Source organism: Sparus aurata, chromosome 9 (genome assembly GCF_900880675.1).
Source record: "Sparus aurata chromosome 9, fSpaAur1.1, whole genome shotgun sequence".
Classification (NCBI taxonomy): domain Eukaryota; kingdom Metazoa; phylum Chordata; class Actinopteri; order Spariformes; family Sparidae; genus Sparus; species Sparus aurata.
This window is the reverse complement of record NC_044195.1, coordinates 255,676-274,745: the sequence shown is the minus strand read 5'-3', so window position 1 is coordinate 274,745 and position 19,070 is coordinate 255,676. Positions and strand designations below refer to the sequence as shown.

Genomic DNA, 19,070 nt, shown 5'->3' with positions numbered 1-19,070 from the left:
CTGGCGTAGGGAAGGTATCTGCGTGAGGTGCCAGCTTCTGAACTTCTGGCATTCATTAGCGGGCTTCGGGGGCGATTCTGCCGCAAGCCATCTTCCATTGTAGAAACCCCCCAAAACCGGCTTAAGGAGCAGCATCGATGTACAGATGGATGTCATGCGGGTGAGTCGGTTGGTCATCGTAAAAGAAAGTGATTCCGTTCCGTTCAAGAGTGATGGGACGGAAGGGACAGAAGTTGACGTTTGGTGCGGCGCGGGGCGCAGAAGAAGGTTCAGTTGAGCTTTCCAACCGGGAATGAAGTCTAAAACTTGTTAGTGTCAAGAATGATTCCGAGAAACTCGAGGGATGTGGAGGGGCCCTCGGCGATGAGGTGGGGGGAAATTGTTAGACTGGATCCAGCTGAGGGATTCAGGTGAGGTGTCGAAGAGTTTAGGCTGCTTTGCGACCAAAGGTGAGCCTAACGGCGAAGTAATATATACCACGCCAGTGGATGCTGAAGAAACGGCAGAAGTCGGTGTGAATAGGGAGGACTTTAAGAGCACTGGTCTGTTCCTGGACCTTCCTTAACTTCCTTAGCGAGCGTGCGGTCAACTGAATCTGGCTCGGTTATGGTCGACTGAAGATTTTTGATTTCAAAAGAGATAGATAATTGTGTGGAAGTCCGGGTGAAGACCTTCTTCAAGTCCTTTATGAGAAACTAGCTTTGGCGAGGTAGGTTGTACGGGCATTCGGGGTGGGCGTGGCCCCCGCCGCAGAAGGAGTTAACGCGGAGGAAGCGGCACTGGGACACGGTGCATCCGGTACTGTTGAAGCCGTTGCAAATCGAACGACCTCCTTGGTGCATGCGGGCCTGCCTTTCTTATATACGCCGTTGATTACGGGAAGACGACAGAAGGGGTAGATGACATCTGTTCTGGAGGTATGAGTGCTGGTGGAGATGCCGACAACAGGCGAAGGGAGGCTGAAGCTCTCGTTTGGTTTTTTGTGCGGCCCAGTGTGGGTAGCTGTGTATAAAGTGAAATTAGTGGTTGAGCTGAGGGGGAAGAACGGGTGCCGGCATCCCGGTGCTGACGACCCCAGCCGACATGAGCTGCTGGGACTGATGGAGCTGGGAGATGGAAGCTCCCTGCATCCCGGCATATAGGGTGCTGGCACCCGGTGCCAGGAGCCCCGGTTGAAGTGAGGTGCTGTGGTTGCTGGAATTAGGCGGCAGAGGGCACTGGCATCTTGGTGCCAGGAGACTTGGTTGAAGTGAGGTGCTGTTGTTGATGGAAACAGGAAGCAGAGGGCGCTGGCATCCCAGTGCCAGGAGCCCTGGTTGAAGCAATCTGCTGTGGTTGCTGGAAATAGGCGGCAGAGGGCGCTGGCATCTCGGTGCCAGGAGCCCTGGTTGAAGCGAGCAGCTGTGGTTGCTTGAAACGGGAAGCAGGGGGTGCTGGCATCTCGGTGCCAGGAGCCCCAGTTGAAGCGAGCTGCTGTGGTTGCTGGAAACGGGAAGCAGGGGGCGCTGGCATCTCGGTGCCAGGAACCCCGATTGAAGCGAGCTGCTGTGGTTGCTGGAAACGGGAAGCAGGGGGGCGCTGGCATCTCGGTGCCAGGAGCTCCGGTTGAAGCGAGTTGCTGTGGTTGCTGGAAACAGAAAGCAGAGGGCTCTGGCATCGGAGCTCCGGTTGAAGCGAGCTGCTGTGGTTGCTGGAAACAGGAAGCAGAGGGCGCTGGCGTCTCGGTGCCAGGAGCCCCGGTTGAAGCGAGCTGCTGTGGTTGCTGGACACAGGAAGCAGGGGGCGCTGGCATCTCGGTGCCAGGAGCCCCGGTTGAAGCGAGCTGTTGTGGTTGCTGGAAACAGGAAGCAGGGGGCTCTGGCATCTCGTGCCAGGAGCCCCGGTTGAAGCGAGCTGTTGTGGTTGCTGGAAACAGGAAACAAGAAACAGGGGGCTCTGGCATCTCGGTGCCGGGAGCCCCGGTTGAAGCGAGCTGCTGTGGTTACTGGAAACAGGAAGCAGGGGGCTCTGGCATCTCGTGCCAGGAGCCCCGGTTGAAGCGAGCTGCTGTGGTTACTGGAAACAGGAAGCAGGGGGCTCTGGCATCTCAGTGCCAGGAGCCCCCGCAAAGGTTAGCTGCGGTGATGGCTGGAACTGGATGGCGGTGGGCACTGTGGCGTTTGCCCTTGAGGTTGTAGATTGCTGTAGCTGATGATGATAATCCTGATAGAAGTTGGAGGGTCCTGGAATGCATCTGGGCGCTCCCTCTGGAGTGTAGTGATGCGAGAAGTGGTGGCGGAAACTCTGGAGTTGTTTGATCTGGCAGAGGATCTCTGTCTCTGCTTTTGCTGCTGCTCTTTGTTTTCTTTGGGCTGTTTTATTTGATTGTACTGTCCCTTTAACAAAAGTGTAGACGTCACTGCCTGTAGGGCTGTGCGTGATGACGTCAACTGGAAGCGATCTGGTGTTAACGGAACGAGCAGCCATGAGTTTTTTTTTTTTTTTTTTTTAAAGATTGGCTGTTGTGGTGGCTCGAACTGGATGGCAGTGGGCACCATGTTGTAGGTTGCTGGTGTCGATGATGAAAATCCTGATGGGGATTGGAAGGTCCTGAAATCCATCTGGGCACTCCCTTTGGAGTGGAGTGATGACGAGAGGTGGTAGCAGAAACTCTAGAGTCATTTGATCTGGCTGAGGATCTCTGTCTCCACTTTTGCTGCTGCACTTTCTGTTGTCTATAAGCTTTCTGCTGTCTTTGGGCTGTAGTATTTAAGTGTACTGTTCCTTTTAACAGGACCGTCGACGTCGCGGTGTGTTGCGTGCGCGTGATGACGTCACCCGGAAGAGAGCTGGTGTTGACGGAAGAAGCACACATGCGTGTGGAGAAAGTTTGGCTTTATAGTCCATTCGGTGAAACAGAATTCATTTGTCGTTTAAAGTTTTCTGGGGAGTGGCTACTGTCCAATCGGTGACTGTAGAAGATGAAAGCCGGTCGGGTGAACTCACCGGAGCGTGGAGACGTTGAGACCGGCGAGTTGTTCGGCCGGTGTTGGCGGAACGATGGCGGGAAGCTTCGCTTCTTGGAGGTGAAGGAGTCGGCGATCTGTGGCGAACTGCAGCGACGGTGACTTTCTGTTCCGGAATTTCCTCGTCCTCTCTTTGCTGCGGAAGGAGGTTGGCTGGGAGACACGGGAGAGTCGTCGGACGAACTATGATAATCTTGGATGTTGAGGAGAGATGAACCAGGCGGGATGCGAACCATGGATGAGACGAAGTTGGTGCTCTTCGGACTCGCTCGCGCCCTAGCCGGCTGTAGGGCCACTGGAATCAGGGTCTCGGGTACGGAGGTGACGGGAAAGTTGTCGGCTTCAGATGAATGGTGATCCTGATCTCGTCTGAAAGATCGTCCGACGGGGATAGTGATACGAAGTCCATGATGAGGTGAGTAGAGCCTGATGTTGCTCGTACAAAAGTTTGGATGTGCTCGGGCGAGGCGATGTCGCGTGATCTCATTTCTGGTTGCGAGAGCGCAGAATACGAGAGCGAAGCAGAGGAGAGGGTCAGGTGGTTATTTATAGAAATGCGGAAGTTGGCGCTGTTGAGGTGTGGTCCTGCTCCTGAAACTTCGCCAATTAAGCTTCAATACAACTATTAAAGTGCACTCAGTTGAAAAATATTTGCAGTGATAGGCTTTCTCAGGTACCATTTGTAAGCAGAGTTGAACATCTTCAGCATAACCTCATTGTTTGAGCATTAGCCTTTATCTTGCTCCTTTATGCTGCAGGAAACAACTGATACTGAGTCATTTGACAACATTTTTTGCATCATTGCCTATTCATAAGTGCCAAAACAGACATTACATACCTACAAACAGTTTTTGCCCTTTTACACATATGCAACAGGACAAGCACATACAGACTTCCTATTTTCATATTCTTCTTACACCTGCACGGTGCTAAAATTTAGAACTACCGTGTGCTGGTCTTGTTTATAGAAAGCCAATTTGTTAATGTATTGGACCCCAACATTTCAGTCAGTCTGTTGTCATGGAACAAGTTGTAGATCTGATTGTTGTGATTGTTCTTCATTTTACCATTTGTCCTTGACTCAAATAATGAGTCTGACCATAATTTACATAGGTCCTCTCATTTTAAGTTCAGGATACAAGACACTTGTCAGCTCAATAAGTACGTAATTGAAACATGACAGATTGATAACTGAGATTGTGAACCAATGTTGTGAGAACCAAATGCATCAACAATTCTAAGCTAATGGTTCCCACAAACAATTCCTAGATATTTTGCTGCTCTTTGAAAATCTGTATTTTTATCTATTTTGCATCCATTGTGTGTTCAGGTGACTGTGAAGTCCTAACATTACCTATATGAGTGAGTGGAGATGAACATCATTACAATTCTAATTATTTCTAACCCTGTAACTAAGAAAACCAGGAAAAATGGCAGAAACTATAGTGTTGGCATGATATTATCCATCACTCCAGAAGGTACTGAGCAGGTCTTCTTTGGTGCCTGGTAGATGATATAAACCAGGGGATTCATGTATAAATGCTACATATGCACAAAACAGGGCTCAGACAATACTTGCACGACTCATGCAAGTTTAACCCCTTTATACGGGTGGTCTGAAATATCTTGTGATGAATCAGTGATAAATTACGGTAAGATGAAATATGAATAAAAAAGCACCAATAAAGTATTCTATGGACTAACCTTTCAAGATTCTCTCATACAGAGTGTGGATGGACTGAATGCTCTCCTCTTCGGTCCCGTGACTAAATCCAGCCCACAGAGCTTGCCACAGCACACAGTCTCTTTTTTGGAGTGACCATATAAAAGCAGTGGGTGTAAACCCGCCATCTTGAACTTGCGAATCTGCAAATAAATTATGAACATTGTCAACATAGACAAACTAAAAACAAAACAACTTATGTTGTCAGTGAATATCCCTGAAATGCCCTAAATCCTTATGATATCAAACAGTTTTCTAAAATAACACTTTGCTGAGAATCAAAAGAAACAACTTACGAGGTGCAAGAAAATATGTGTTCTTAAGAAATCCAGATTTTGTAAGAGTAGCCAAATGAAGCCAAATGACTCAAAACTTCACAGACCTCACAGCTATTGTAGTTCAAAGACATGTTTAGTTTGGTGCAAATCTGGAGAATTGGGGTGTTTACAAGTAACAAGTTACTTCCTATTTACCATATGTTTTCCTGAAATTCTATATGGTGGTCATACTATCAAATTTCTCTATACATTAAATTGACTGGCTGTGATGTCTAGCTGGTATCATTCATGTGCAAGTTGGTTGGTGCATCAATACTGAACCAGAAGAACTACAGCTTACCAGAATCCGTGCAGCATCAAAAAGTTTGGCAATATTCCCCCCTTTCTTCAGCTTCTCTCCCCATTCCTTCGTAGCCTTGTTCTTTGCCCTGATGATTTTTTTTTCATGGGCTGCTGTGCCCCACAAAGCTTGCATATCTTGCAAGCAACACGTATGTGTTGCTTGCAAGATATGCACGTTTTCATTGTGGATCCTGGCATTCTGCTGAAAAGGAAAACAAACAACATTAGCCTATATCACTAGACCATGCATACAGGGTCAGGTTATTACTCTATTATTCATGTAGACCATAGTATCTCAAGAAAAAACGAATCTACTGTTTCAATTAATATGATTTAAAGATAGACAGAAAGAAAAATACGCAAAAATAAGGTTGATATTAAACACTGATTGCAAATATTGAGTAGGATCATATTAGCCTCATAGTGGGCTTAACAGAGACATGTCAGGTTCCTATAGATATAGTATTTCATCAAAAAATATCAAATTATTTCCTGACATTAGCAGTTGGCAACATTACTGTCTTTTTGATATCCAGGATGTTTTATGTTCTACAAATGTGTGAGAAACAACTATGATAAATAAAAACACAATAAGATATCATAGAAAATGTAGGAGTTTCTCTTAATGTTATAATAAAATATTATTTGCCTCAGGTAAAGATTATGGTTGATGGTTGAACCTAACTTGCTGAGAGCGACAAGTGATCATATATAGGCAAACTTTAACCATGTGTTAACTTTATTTTGCTTAATAGCTAATGTATGGAAGTTAAATCATGTCATTAATCAAGAGCATAGATTTTCAGTTTGAGAGCATGATTTCATTCCTTTTCAGTGACACAGCTCTTTCGCGTGCTCAGATTTTTTCTCCTCATGCTCACATTTTGTTCTTGCATTTAAATTTCTTCTGCTCTCTTTCAAAATGTCATCTTGAACTCAAAAATCACATGCCCGTGTTCACATTTCTCCTTCTTGCACACAAAAATTTCGCTCGCATTCAAATGTGCCCTCTGCGCGCTCAGATCTAAAGTGCACACGCTCAGAACACACACCTGCTCACAGGTCAAGTTCTGCTCTCGGATCTCTCCTCTGCTCACGGATTTTTCTTGTGTATCAACACTGTCAACCAATAGAAGGCCGGCTACTGTTGACCAATCAGATTACACCCGCTTCTTTGCGGGGCGGGCACTCTTTCTACCGGGTTTATCTACTTCCGCCCTCCAGGCTGTTAAATGTGGTGGTTGCCTTTATTTTTTGACGACCTTTGGAATAAAATATCAGTTAATCAATACACCAGCGCCCGTGCTTTTCATTACAGTAGCTACATCAACATAAAGTAGAACAATAGCTGCTGTACTTTCGCCATATTAGCCAGCTGCCCAGGCAGCGGGATATATCTTATATAGTATAAATACTGTGAGTCAGGTAAGATCGCGATGATAGTACAGGGGTTAAAATGTTCGTTTCATAATGATTTTTGCTTCATGAGACGCTGGTTCGCATCCCGGCTCGGCCGGCACCCTCGCTCGTGTAATGAAAAATGATGTAATGACACTATGATGATAAATACGCTATCATCATAGCGTATTTTTCATTCATCCGTTTTTCATTACACGGATTCTACTACTGCAGGGGTTCTCATCCCTTTGCAAGCTGCCCCCCCCCAAAGCTGGTTCATTGCAGTTGGAAAAACGTGCAGTGTCAGTGGTCACGTCTTCTTCCTTGATTAAAAAAAATAAATGAATTAGACCCGGCATTTATTTGGAACCTGCGGTTATTTATCAAAATATACACCTGCACCTGGCGTTTAAAGTGGACCCTGCGGTTAATTGAAACTCGGCTATTATATAAAGTACATTTACACCCTGCTCTGTACGCCGGGCCGGGATGCGAACCAGCGTCCCATGAAGCAAAAATCATCATCAAACGATATTATTAACCGCTGTACTATCGTCCCGATCATAACCACTCTGCAGTATTTATACTATATAAGATATATCCCGCTGCCTGGGCAGCTGGCTAATATGGCGAAAGTACAGCAGCTATTGTTCTACTTTATGTTGATGTAGCTACTGTAATGAAAAGCACGGGCGCTGGTGTATTGATTAACTGATATTTTATTCCAAAGGTCGTCAAAAAATAAAGGCAACCACCACATTTAACAGCCTGGAGGGCGGAAGTAGATAAACCCGGTAGAAAGAGTGCCCGCCCCGCAAAGAAGCGGGTGTAATCTGATTGGTCAACAGTAGCCGGCCTTCTATTGGTTGACAGTGTTGATACACAAGAAAAATCCGTGAGCAGAGGAGAGATCCGAGAGCAGAACTTGACCTGTGAGCAGGTGTGTGTTCTGAGCGTGTGCACTTTAGATCTGAGCGCGCAGAGGGCACATTTGAATGCGAGCGAAATTTTTGTGTGCAAGAAGGAGAAATGTGAACACGGGCATGTGATTTTTGAGTTCAAGATGACATTTTGAAAGAGAGCAGAAGAAATTTAAATGCAAGAACAAAATGTGAGCATGAGGAGAAAAAATCTGAGCACGCGAAAGAGCTGTGTCACTGAAAAGGAATGAAATCATGCTCTCAAATTGAAAATCTATGCTCTTGATTAATGACATGATTTAACTTCCATACTAATGCTAGTTAAAGCTTTAGCAAAGGTGCTGTTAGCTTTAGCTCTTAGCTTTAGCCAAGTCAGAATACTCAGTGCTGTGCTGCTAATGCTGGTTTTTGTACTACTGTTGCAGGCAAAAACAATCCAATTCACACAAACTTTCCCACTAGTCAAGACTGGTTAATCATATTCAAACAATGCATTTGCACTTCCGCAAACTTTCAAATACCACACCACTGGGAAGTTTAGGATTTTTTTAAATTAAAAACAGAGAACACAGAACAGGAAAAACAATGCAAAAACCAAGGGAACCGAAGGACAAAGACTGGTTCCTCCCTCGTGGAGCTTCCAAACGCAGAGGGTGTGTTGGAGAAGGAAGCTCTGGCGCTCTCCAGCAGGTTTCCATTATGCTGTGGAGTAACAGAAAAGATCATCAGGAGATTTATTAGGTTGAAGTTGTGGATTGAAGCAAAAAAAAAAAGACAGGAAAAAACAGCACTTAAAAGATCACCATCTTGGAAGCAAGAGCCAAACCAAGAAGGTGAAAAAGAACAGTGGCCTAGGTTTAACATCAGGCAACCCCAGAAGAGCTGAAAGTGTTTCAGGGTAAAGCCAGCATCACTGCCCCTCCACCTACCTGTATCCAGCAAACATCACTGTTCCACAAACTACCAGAACCTGGCTATAAGGTGTCTGGTGTACTGGGTGCATTATATTCATCAGTGTTCCTGATATTTTGCCCCCTCCATTGAAATACTTGAAGGCAAAATATAAGCAACAATTGTTGAGCTAATGCAGGCCAGCCCAGTACCACCACCCACTCTGACCTTAACAAATAACATAAAGAAGAATGAACACCTTTCTGGTTATGTCAACAAAAACTGAACATAAGTAGAATTTATGGCACAGCTGTTGTACTGCACTGCATGACGTTGCACAGGTGTGTCAAATAATATGACTCATAGCAATGGTTATGGTTAGTATTATTCCTTTGATAATATTGCAAGATGATACCCGTCTAGTATGATTTATTATGCCTGACCCACCTTACTATGTTTCCAGTCTCACTGTGGTCCACTCAGTACTCCTGGCCTGCAGCATCACTGACGCTCCACAACAAAGTGCTCCAAAGATGCGCAAGATGATATCACCTGTTAGGGACATTTGTTCAGTATGACTGCTTGAAAAGCATCACATTCATTATGTTTTCAGTCTCCCTATTGTCTACTCAGCACTCCTGGCCTGCAGCATGCAAAATAAAGTTGTGAAGTGGCATCACTGCACCTATATTCGAATATCAAATAGAAACTGGCAGCCCTAATATAGTAGGCTATTGTATAAGTGTATGGGCTGCAATATTTCACAAAATAGCTCTCTGAAGCTAGAAACATACTGACGATGGTATTGAGTCAGTGCGATGCGATGGTGAGAGACATTATGAGTTCAGGTCATAATAATGTCCTGATATAAGCTTCACCCTCCATTGCGCAGCCTCAATGATATTAAATTGATGTTTAACTACAATCACACTCCCTACACATTAACCTCGCTGATAGTATAAATTGACAGCGTTGGATTAAGTTGTATTTGGAGAACCGAATTTTCAATTTAGCCTGTTGCATGTGTAGCTATCGTTATCTAGTGTGCTAGCTTATCTGTTAATATTCTCTGAATCTTCTAATCTAGACTGGGACAATCCGACAACATACTTAATTACTCATGTCAATTTAATTCCGATGCACTACTGATGTGAAAATGTTATTTTTTCAACATTTTACCTTGATCAAGTGTTGCTCCGATCGTGTGCTCCACACATTGGGCGGAAGGAACTTTTGCGGGGCTCCATGCTCCGCCATTGCTGTGAAAAAACTGAACCATTGCAGTAAACGGAGGTGGCGCCACTCTCTCTCTTTAGGACTCTACCGCAGGTGATCTCTTTCTTTTATTCCCTTTCCGCCTGGCATTTTCCTCTCTAGAAACACATAACAACACCATTAGAGCAACAAATACAGTCACATCCAAACAATGCCTTGCCAAACATCAGTTCAAAATAGATTTTTATGCTAAGACTAGCGCTAGCTAGAGCTAGCTAAAGTTAGCTAGCATTAGCTAACACAACCTTATTCTAAAAGTTGTCCTCAGCAATCATTTCCTTGCCAAACATCATTTCCAACTTGATTTGAATCATATTCTAAGACTTATTACTGCTAGCTAATGTCAGCTAACGCTAGCAGTTGGAAATGATGTTTGACAAGGAAATGATTGCTGAGGACAGCTGTTAGCTAATGCTAGCTAGCAAGAGGAGCTAACGTTAGCTAACGTTAGTTAATGCTAACTTGTATCATATTCTAAGACTAGTTACTGCTAGCTAACGTTAGCTTACGCTAGCTAACGTTAGCTCACGCTAGCTTATGTCAGTTAATGTTAACTCACGCTAGCTAACGCTAGCCAACGTTAGCTCACGCTAGCTAATGTCAGCTAATGTTCGCTAACGTTGGCTAACGTTAGTTAACGCTAACTAATGTTAGCTATCTGTCATTCCTGTCATTCCATTTTTTAAACTTCAATATGGCCACCATATAGACATCTGAGCAAATGCAAACATTGATTTTCTGACTCCTTATCCACCTTATTCCTGACATTGTGAGTTTACCCATGGTTCATAGCGGTATTCTGTTATGCTCTTCCGGTTAAACTGGCTGACCTCAGGGTTTTACGCTAACGTAGCTCTCATGCTCGCTCTAAAAACCGGCTTTTAACACAAAGAAAGAGGTGTATACACAGTACGGATGTTTTAAAAAGTTGTGAGGACAGTTCTCACAGTGTCTCACCCGTCAGTTCTCACGGAGTGAGCAGATGACATGAAGCATTAGCCCGACGTTAGCTACATCGACAGTTAATTATCTTATATTTTCTGAAGGTGTTGACGGCGGAGAATTACGCAGTTACAAAAGCACAGAAGCATAAAACTACCTGCACAGTAACACAATAGGGAAAGTACTGTTGAAGAAACACAGCAAGTTTATATTTCTGAAGGAAGGCAGCAGTAGCGCCCAGCCAGAGTGTCAATCGAGCTAAACATACAGCTTGGATAATGCTGAAGGAAAGTGAAGTCGTGGAGACAGGCGGCTGCTCATGAGTTGCTGGGTTAGGGAAGACCTGCAGTCATGCAGCAGCTATTCTGTGGAACATATTCATAAACCCAAATATTTATTTTACTGTCAAAGCTGCGAACCACGCTAGTCTCCGTTCCTCCTTCCTCAGCATGGCATGTAGGGCGCAGGGCACGGACATGTTTATCTAAGTAGTCGATGTACTACACGAGACGTTTCTGAATTAACCTTCAATTTTCATGAACTGTTGTGGCAACCAACAACGGCACATGTTGTACCTGAGCTCATTTTAAAAACAATTTAGCACTTATGACCTAACGCTAGTTGTTTAGGGCTAGCTTGGCGGCAGCGGTCAGTCATGCAGTTGCAAGACAACCGGAAACAGAAAACCGTCGGCGGAAGTAGTTATCTGTCATGGCAGCACCCATAGGCTTCCGAGGAAACAGGTGGATACAATAACCTTTCCAAAAATGTATAGTTTAGCAAATCCCCCCAAAACTCCCACAAAGGATCTAAATATAATGAACCTGACTATATAGTGAGATGGAGGTGAGATGATAACAACTGAATTTTCATTTGGGTCAAACTTTACCTTTAATTGAATTGATTGTTCTATGATTATCAGTATGTTCTGGATAGAAAAAATAAAATAAAAATGGTAAATGTAACATTAACCCCTTACTATCAAAAACAGAACGTATGGATTTGATGCACTGCCTTTGTCTTATTGTATTGTTGTGATTTATATTTTAATGCGAAAGCAAGAATGAGATTAAGTTAAATAGATGACAAAAACACAAGTGGTGAAATAAAAAAAACAATTACAAATAACCCACACAAAAAACAAATCGAATTTAAAAATTAACTGGTATTGATAGACAATTTCTAAGGGTTGTATAGTTATACAATGTTATAGTTGTTACATTGTGTTTCCAGTTGAACCAGCAGTGGACACTGTTGCTCCTCTGTCAAAAATGTATAGTTTAGCAAATCCCCCCAAAACTCCCACAAAGGATCTAAATATAATGAACCTGACTATATAGTGAGATGGAGGTGAGATGATAACAACTGAATTTTCATTTGGGTCAAACTTTACCTTTAATTGAATTGATTGTTCTATGATTATCAGTATGTTCTGGATAGAAAAAATAAAATAAAAATGGTAAATGTAACATTAACCCCTTACTATCAAAAACAGAACGTATGGATTTGATGCACTGCCTTTGTCTTATTGTATTGTTGTGATTTATATTTTAATGCGAAAGCAAGAATGAGATTAAGTTAAATAGATGACAAAAACACAAGTGGTGAAATAAAAAAAACAATTACAAATAACCCACACAAAAAACAAATCGAATTTAAAAATTAACTGGTATTGATAGACAATTTCTAAGGGTTGTATAGTTATACAATGTTATAGTTGTTACATTGTGTTTCCAGTTGAACCAGCAGTGGACACTGTTGCTCCTCTGTCAAAAATGTATAGTTTAGCAAATCCCCCCAAAACTCCCACAAAGGATCTAAATATAATGAACCTGACTATATAGTGAGATGGAGGTGAGATGATAACAACTGAATTTTCATTTGGGTCAAACTTTACCTTTAATTGAATTGATTGTTCTATGATTATCAGTATGTTCTGGATAGAAAAAATAAAATAAAAATGGTAAATGTAACATTAACCCCTTACTATCAAAAACAGAACGTATGGATTTGATGCACTGCCTTTGTCTTATTGTATTGTTGTGATTTATATTTTAATGCGAAAGCAAGAATGAGATTAAGTTAAATAGATAACAAAAACACAAGTGGTGAAATAAAAAAAACAATAACAAATAACCCACACAAAAAACAAATCGAATTTAAAAATTAACTGGTATTGATAGACAATTTCTAAGGGTTGTATAGTTATACAATGTTATAGTTGTTACATTGTGTTTCCAGTTGAACCAGCAGTGGACACTGTTGCTCCTCTGTTCAGTCGTTCCTTTGGGAGTGAGTTCAGCAGGCAACAGGAAGCACATGAACATATTGTCAGAATGCTGGCTGGAGAAGGCGTGAGTTATAGAACAATATTGAGAGCATTAGAATGTTATTAACACTGTTGGAGAATGAAATTGGAAGTGGTTGCTCAGCTTATTACTGTGTAGACAGAGCTTGTGTGTTGCTAGGAAAAAATTTAAACAGAAACAGACGGAGGTTAAAGGGTTATTGTAAATGTTCACTGGTTTCAAACTGAATTTCTAATGTGAAAGGTGTTGCACACCAAGTCCGAGACTAAACTGCCCACTAATCTCTTCTATTTGTGTGTGTGTGTGTGTGTGTTCAGCACACAGATGTGGACTCATGTCATTGTATGACCACTTTCACCTGAGTCTAGACATGGAAGACTAAGTCAAATTATGTTTGAGTATCTAACTATATTTCCATGGACGGTTAATTTAAATAGTTGGTGGAAATTCACACACAAACAGCCTAAGAACCTGAATCTGTTCATAATTAAAATATTCTGCAAACAGGTCGACAGACAGACAGAAAGGGGAGGACGGTGACTAAGTCTGATGTGGTGTTCTGGCTGTCAATATCTGACATTTAAAAGTGTTGGAGAGGGTTTTTTTTATTGAGAGGACATTAAGAAATAAATAACCTTTAACAAGTTATTTTGTCCTATTACATTTAATACAAATTCAAGTCACTGTCATGCTTTTTGAACAGGTTGGATAAACTGGCCTCTAGGGACTTGCTTGAGACTTGGACCAATGACTTGAATCATATGTCTGTTTCAGCCCCAGTCCAGGTTCTTGGTGAGGAGACAACAGGATAGTGAGTTTGACCAAATGGAAGTGTCCGACAAATCCAGCATAGTATGTATTGAACAGGTACAACTTTTACCATGTTTACCATTAAAGGAGAACTTCGGTCGATTTAAACATGCAGCTTCATTGCTCAAGCTACCCTTGACTTGCCAGTACCGAAGACGCGAAAACATTTGGTCCAACCATTACAGAGCTCCGTGAACGGAGACTTAGCACTGAACGCTAACAGCATGGGGTCAGAACTTTACACTGTGTTTTAAGCGTCTTAACATGCTCCACATCTCACACCAAAAGTTATGCAACATCAGCAGACACCTTACAACACAGCACTGTAGCGTGTATGACTCAAAATGAATAAAAAAAGTAGTTAAAACAGTGTGTTTGTGCAAGCAGCTACTTACCTGTTTGTTGACATCCGCGTCTTCCGGTAGCTAGACCAAACTAGTATATCCACCGAGTGTGCACTTAACAGGCTTAACAGGCTATTGTAAGGCTCATGGCTCGTGACAGGCTGTAACATGGATATGTACATTATGAACAGAAACACGAAAATGCTGGAATACGTTTCCGTCTCCGCCAGTGAGGGAGTAAGTGCACGCTCGACGGATTGACTAGTTTGGTCTAGCTACCGGAAGATGCGGATGTCAACAAACAGGTATGTAGCTGCTTGCACAAACACACTGTTTTAACTACTTTTTTATCCATTTTGAGTCATACACGCTACAGTGCTGTGTTGTAAGGTGTCTGCTGATGTTGCATAACTTTTGGTGTGAGATGTGGAGCATGTTAAGACGCTTAAAACACAGTGTAAAGTTCTGACCCCATGCTGTTAGCGTTCAGTGCTAAGTCTCCGTTCACGGAGCTCTGTAATGGTTGGACCAAATGTTTTCGTGTCTTCGGTACTGGCAAGTCAAGGGTAGCTTGAGCAATGAAGCTGAATGTTTAAATTGACCGAATTTCTCCTTTAAGGGTGGGAATCACATAGTAACTTTCAAAAAGCTACAATTCATGATATGTTGCCCACAATAAAGATAATTTCATGATACAGTAACTCAGTGATAATTTCATCAAATGATACATCACAATATGTCTTATTGAAGAATACAAAACATGCCAAAAAGGCTGAATTATGTTTTTACTAATCTGCAGAGTCTTAGTGCCTCTTTATCATATTTACATTTAGGGCATTTAGCAGATGCTTTGGTCCAAAGTGACTTACATTAATTCATATTTAGAAATATACACTGGTGGCGGTGGCTGCCATACAAGGTGCCGACCAGCATATCAGGAGCAGTTTGGGGTTCAGTGTCTTGCCCAAGGACACTTTGACATGCAGACCAGGGGAATCGAACAAGACGCTGGCTCTACACCTGAGCCACAGCTGCCCCTCATATACACTGACTGCAACATGTCCCTGTTCATGTGTGCCAACATTCCAATGGGCCACATGTTTTGATAAAAATATTGAGATTTGGTGCCTGCTTATCAATAACTTAAGTATCACAATATATTGCCATATATTAAATATGCTGTCTCAACCCACTTGCCATCTTAGTTTAGCATGCTTTTATTTACATAAAATTCAAAGTACAGCTGAGGCCAATGGGAATTATTAAACTAAAATTGTGATCTGATGATGACTCTGGATGAAAACTCACCAAAGTTAGTGAATGTCAAATTCACAGCAATCCATCCAATAGAAGTTGACATATTTCACTTGAACCCACAAATGTCCATGAATGTCTATGTGGCACTAGAGAAATGTCATAAATTAAATGATCCAAACCAATTACATCCACACTGGCTGTTTTTTCTTTTGTGTGTTATTCACTGTGATCAAAACTGCTCTCAAAATCAACCACCCACAGCACACCCAAGACTTCAACAGTATGGCCGAAAAAGTATAAAAGTCACACACTCACACACGCATACACACACACACACACAACCAGGTTGGTTGCCACAATACCTCAGCGAGCATTTGTCCAATGGTTGCTCCATTTCAAATCATGAAACAATAGTAACAGACACACTAAGTGGTTCCAGTGGTTTATGGAACAGTGTTGCGTCAATGCTGACCTCCAACTGCCCACAAAACAGAGAGGGTGAGAAGGAGGGAGAGATGGAGAGCTACACAGGAATGTCCTGACCTAACAATACTCAGAGGTGGAAAGTACCTAATGTCATTTAGCTAATTACAGTACTAGAGAACATTTTTAAAATGCGGTCTTTGAGTATTTCCACACTGTGAGACTTTCTACTTAATTTCCAATAAGCAACTGAACAGCAAGGCATTCCACACACACCTTTACAAGCTCAACATCACCACATTATTTTTCTTTGGCACAGGTGAATGGTGTAACTTAGCTAGCAATCGCAAATCCTATCCCATCATGTTCACTTACTGGCTTATAAATGCACAGTCCAACGAAAAATCCAAAAAAAGGACACTGCAAATACTAGTTAAGCTTTAATAACTGTCCCCAAAACACAGCAGCTTTCTGCATGAACAGAAACCTGATATGTAATTGTCCTTCTGCTTCCAGCAGGGGATGTAGTGCTGTTACTCTTTTTTGCTTCTTATTCTGTAACTGTCCTTCATCTAGGGCTGCCCCCGACCAAGGATTTTCTTGGTCGACCAGTGATCGTCATTTAGAGCGATTAGTCGACTAATCGACTCATATATATATATATATATATATATATATATATATATATATATATATATATATATATATATATATATACATATATATATATTTATTTATTTATTTATTTTTTCACCCATGTATACTAGCCTCAGCGACTGAATAACATAAAATTATGAGCCTTAAAACCATTAATGTATTTATCTCTGCTTTCAAACGTTTGGGCCATGTAGCTAGGCTACTTACATGTTTAAGGTGGTACATCATGTTCGTCGTGGAGGAGTGATAGGCGTAGTTTTTCTTGCAAAGTTTGCATGTCACCTTTTTGAGGTCATCCTTCTTCTTTTCAAAATGATCCCATATTTTAGACGTCTTTCCCGACATGGTTGGCTATTAATTGTTAACTGTCTAACCGCGATGTCGAAGGGACCTGCCCTGTTAAAAAAAAACCCACTGACAGTGAGTGAGTGTCACGACTTCCTGTATCTGGCCCTTCAAATTAAAAGACCTCCAGCCTTTTATACACAGGCCAGCCGCCAGTCACACAGATTTTGACTTAATTTTGACAAGACACTGCTCCAAATGTTTCTTTTTTTTTTTTCCTGCGACCAGTCGACCAATGAAATTCTGGTCGGCTAATGAGTTTTTGGTCGACCAGTGCTTGGTTGACTATTTGGGGGCAGCCCTACCTTCATCAAAATGATTGTTAGAATCAGCTGGCAATGAGTCTTTGTTGACGCTGTGTTCATGACTTGTTGACCAATCAGAGGCAAAAAAAGCAGTGGGATCCATAATTACACTTGTATGAAACATACCTCCTTTATTCATCGTTGTGTTCCTTAATACAGAGCATCGTTCATTCTTGTGGGAAGCAGCAATGCTCACCTTCAATAGCTGTAAACAAATATGTTCTGTTTCCATTAACCAAAAATATGAACATGTTCAATGAATGAGCTCATGCAGCACAACACTGGGTCCAGACTTAAGCTAATGTAAATATTAGATTGGCACTTAACTAGCAAACCAAAAGTAGACTGCAATAGAATGGTAATACTCTGCTTTGGTCAAATCTCTTTGTTAATGTGTTAGTCTTCAGATTGAGCAAACTAATGTAGTATGTTAAGGCTTGTAGCAGCTTTCTTTTGGTCCACTTTCTGCCATCTAGTGTTGAAAAATCACTTAATGCAGCTTTAACTGCTTCCAACGAAGTTGGTCACTATGAAAATATTCTGTGTGACTGTTCGCTGTGTCAGCATTTAGGAACATGAATGGGGCCACTCAGCCTGAAGAAATAGTCTACACCTTATAACAACAACAGGTGTGTTTTCAGTCAGCTGAAGTCAATATGGAGGAGAGGAGAGGAGAGGAGAGGAGAGAGGACAAGACTGCAGAGGCAGAGAGCAGAGGGGGATAAAGAGGTGTAATAACAGTGAATCCATGAAAACATTTTCTCTCTCATGGAAACTGCAGCTGACAAAACACTGCTGGAAATTAGTAGGCAGGAACTACTGGAAGCATGCCTACACACACACACACACACGCACACACACACACTGAGCACACTAACACATGCATACTGGCTATGTTTCATGCTGCTGCTCTGCTTTGCTAAAACAATCTTTACTCCCATCAGTGAAAAAACACTGACGATATGAGGTTCAGCTACTCTCTTATTTTAGCATTCCATTATGCAGGTCTGTTTCAGCCTACATTTAAACAAATGTTATGTAAACCATTTAAACCAGATTTTACAGTGTTTTTACAAATTGGACACATTTGTTCACTTTAATGTTGAGCAAATCAACAGGTATGCTAGTGGCCTTTTGAGGCTAAAAAACAACTTGGTTACACAACTTAATAAAATGAATAAACCAACTGACCTTAAAGGACAACACAACACCTTTCTAGCTTCAAACAGTATTCTGGGGACCTTATTTTTCTCTGAGAACAGCTTGTTATGGAAAAGATAAGTATTTCTGAGTTTGTATTTTAATCTCATTAATATTGTAAATATGGAAAATCTGAGTTTGAATTACTTCTCCTAAACAATAGTGCCCTTTCAATGATGATGTTAAACGGTAAAATAAAAAATAACCAACTAACAAATAACTAACCCTGATTCCTAAAAAGTTAGGAAAAGGTGCAAAACAACAATAAAACAGAATGCAATGTTTTGGTTATCCCTTTGCACCTATATTTGATTAAAATCAGTAAAAATAAAATATATGTATTGTTCAAAATTATAAACTTTATTGTTTTTTGTAAATATATACTCTTATTTTATACCTGCAATCTACCTACAAAATGAAAACCGTGTCTCAACAACATTCAGAAATGCTGTTGACTTGTCTGGGCCCAAGTTCATCTGAGATTGGCAACACAAAGTGTAAAGTGCACATTTCAATTTATTTTTGGAAATCATAGATGTCACTTCCTCTGGGCTGAGAAGGAAAAGGACCATCCAGATTGTTACCAGCACAATGCTCAAAAAGGCCAGCATTTGTAATGATATTGGGGTGTGTTTTTGCCCATAAC

General features: G+C 41.8%; 1 long non-coding RNA gene across 1 annotated transcript; it reads right to left on the bottom strand.

Moving 5' to 3' along the window:
- Window positions 1-8,217: 8,217 nt before the first annotated feature.
- On the bottom strand, window positions 8,218-9,915 carry LOC115587555 (uncharacterized). The gene is made up of 3 exons (XR_003985077.1): window positions 9,737-9,915; window positions 9,005-9,109; window positions 8,218-8,368 (listed from the first exon to the last, which is right to left on the bottom strand). It is a non-coding gene; the product is annotated as an uncharacterized LOC115587555 (long non-coding RNA).
- Between the last annotated feature and the right edge of the window lie 9,155 nt (window positions 9,916-19,070).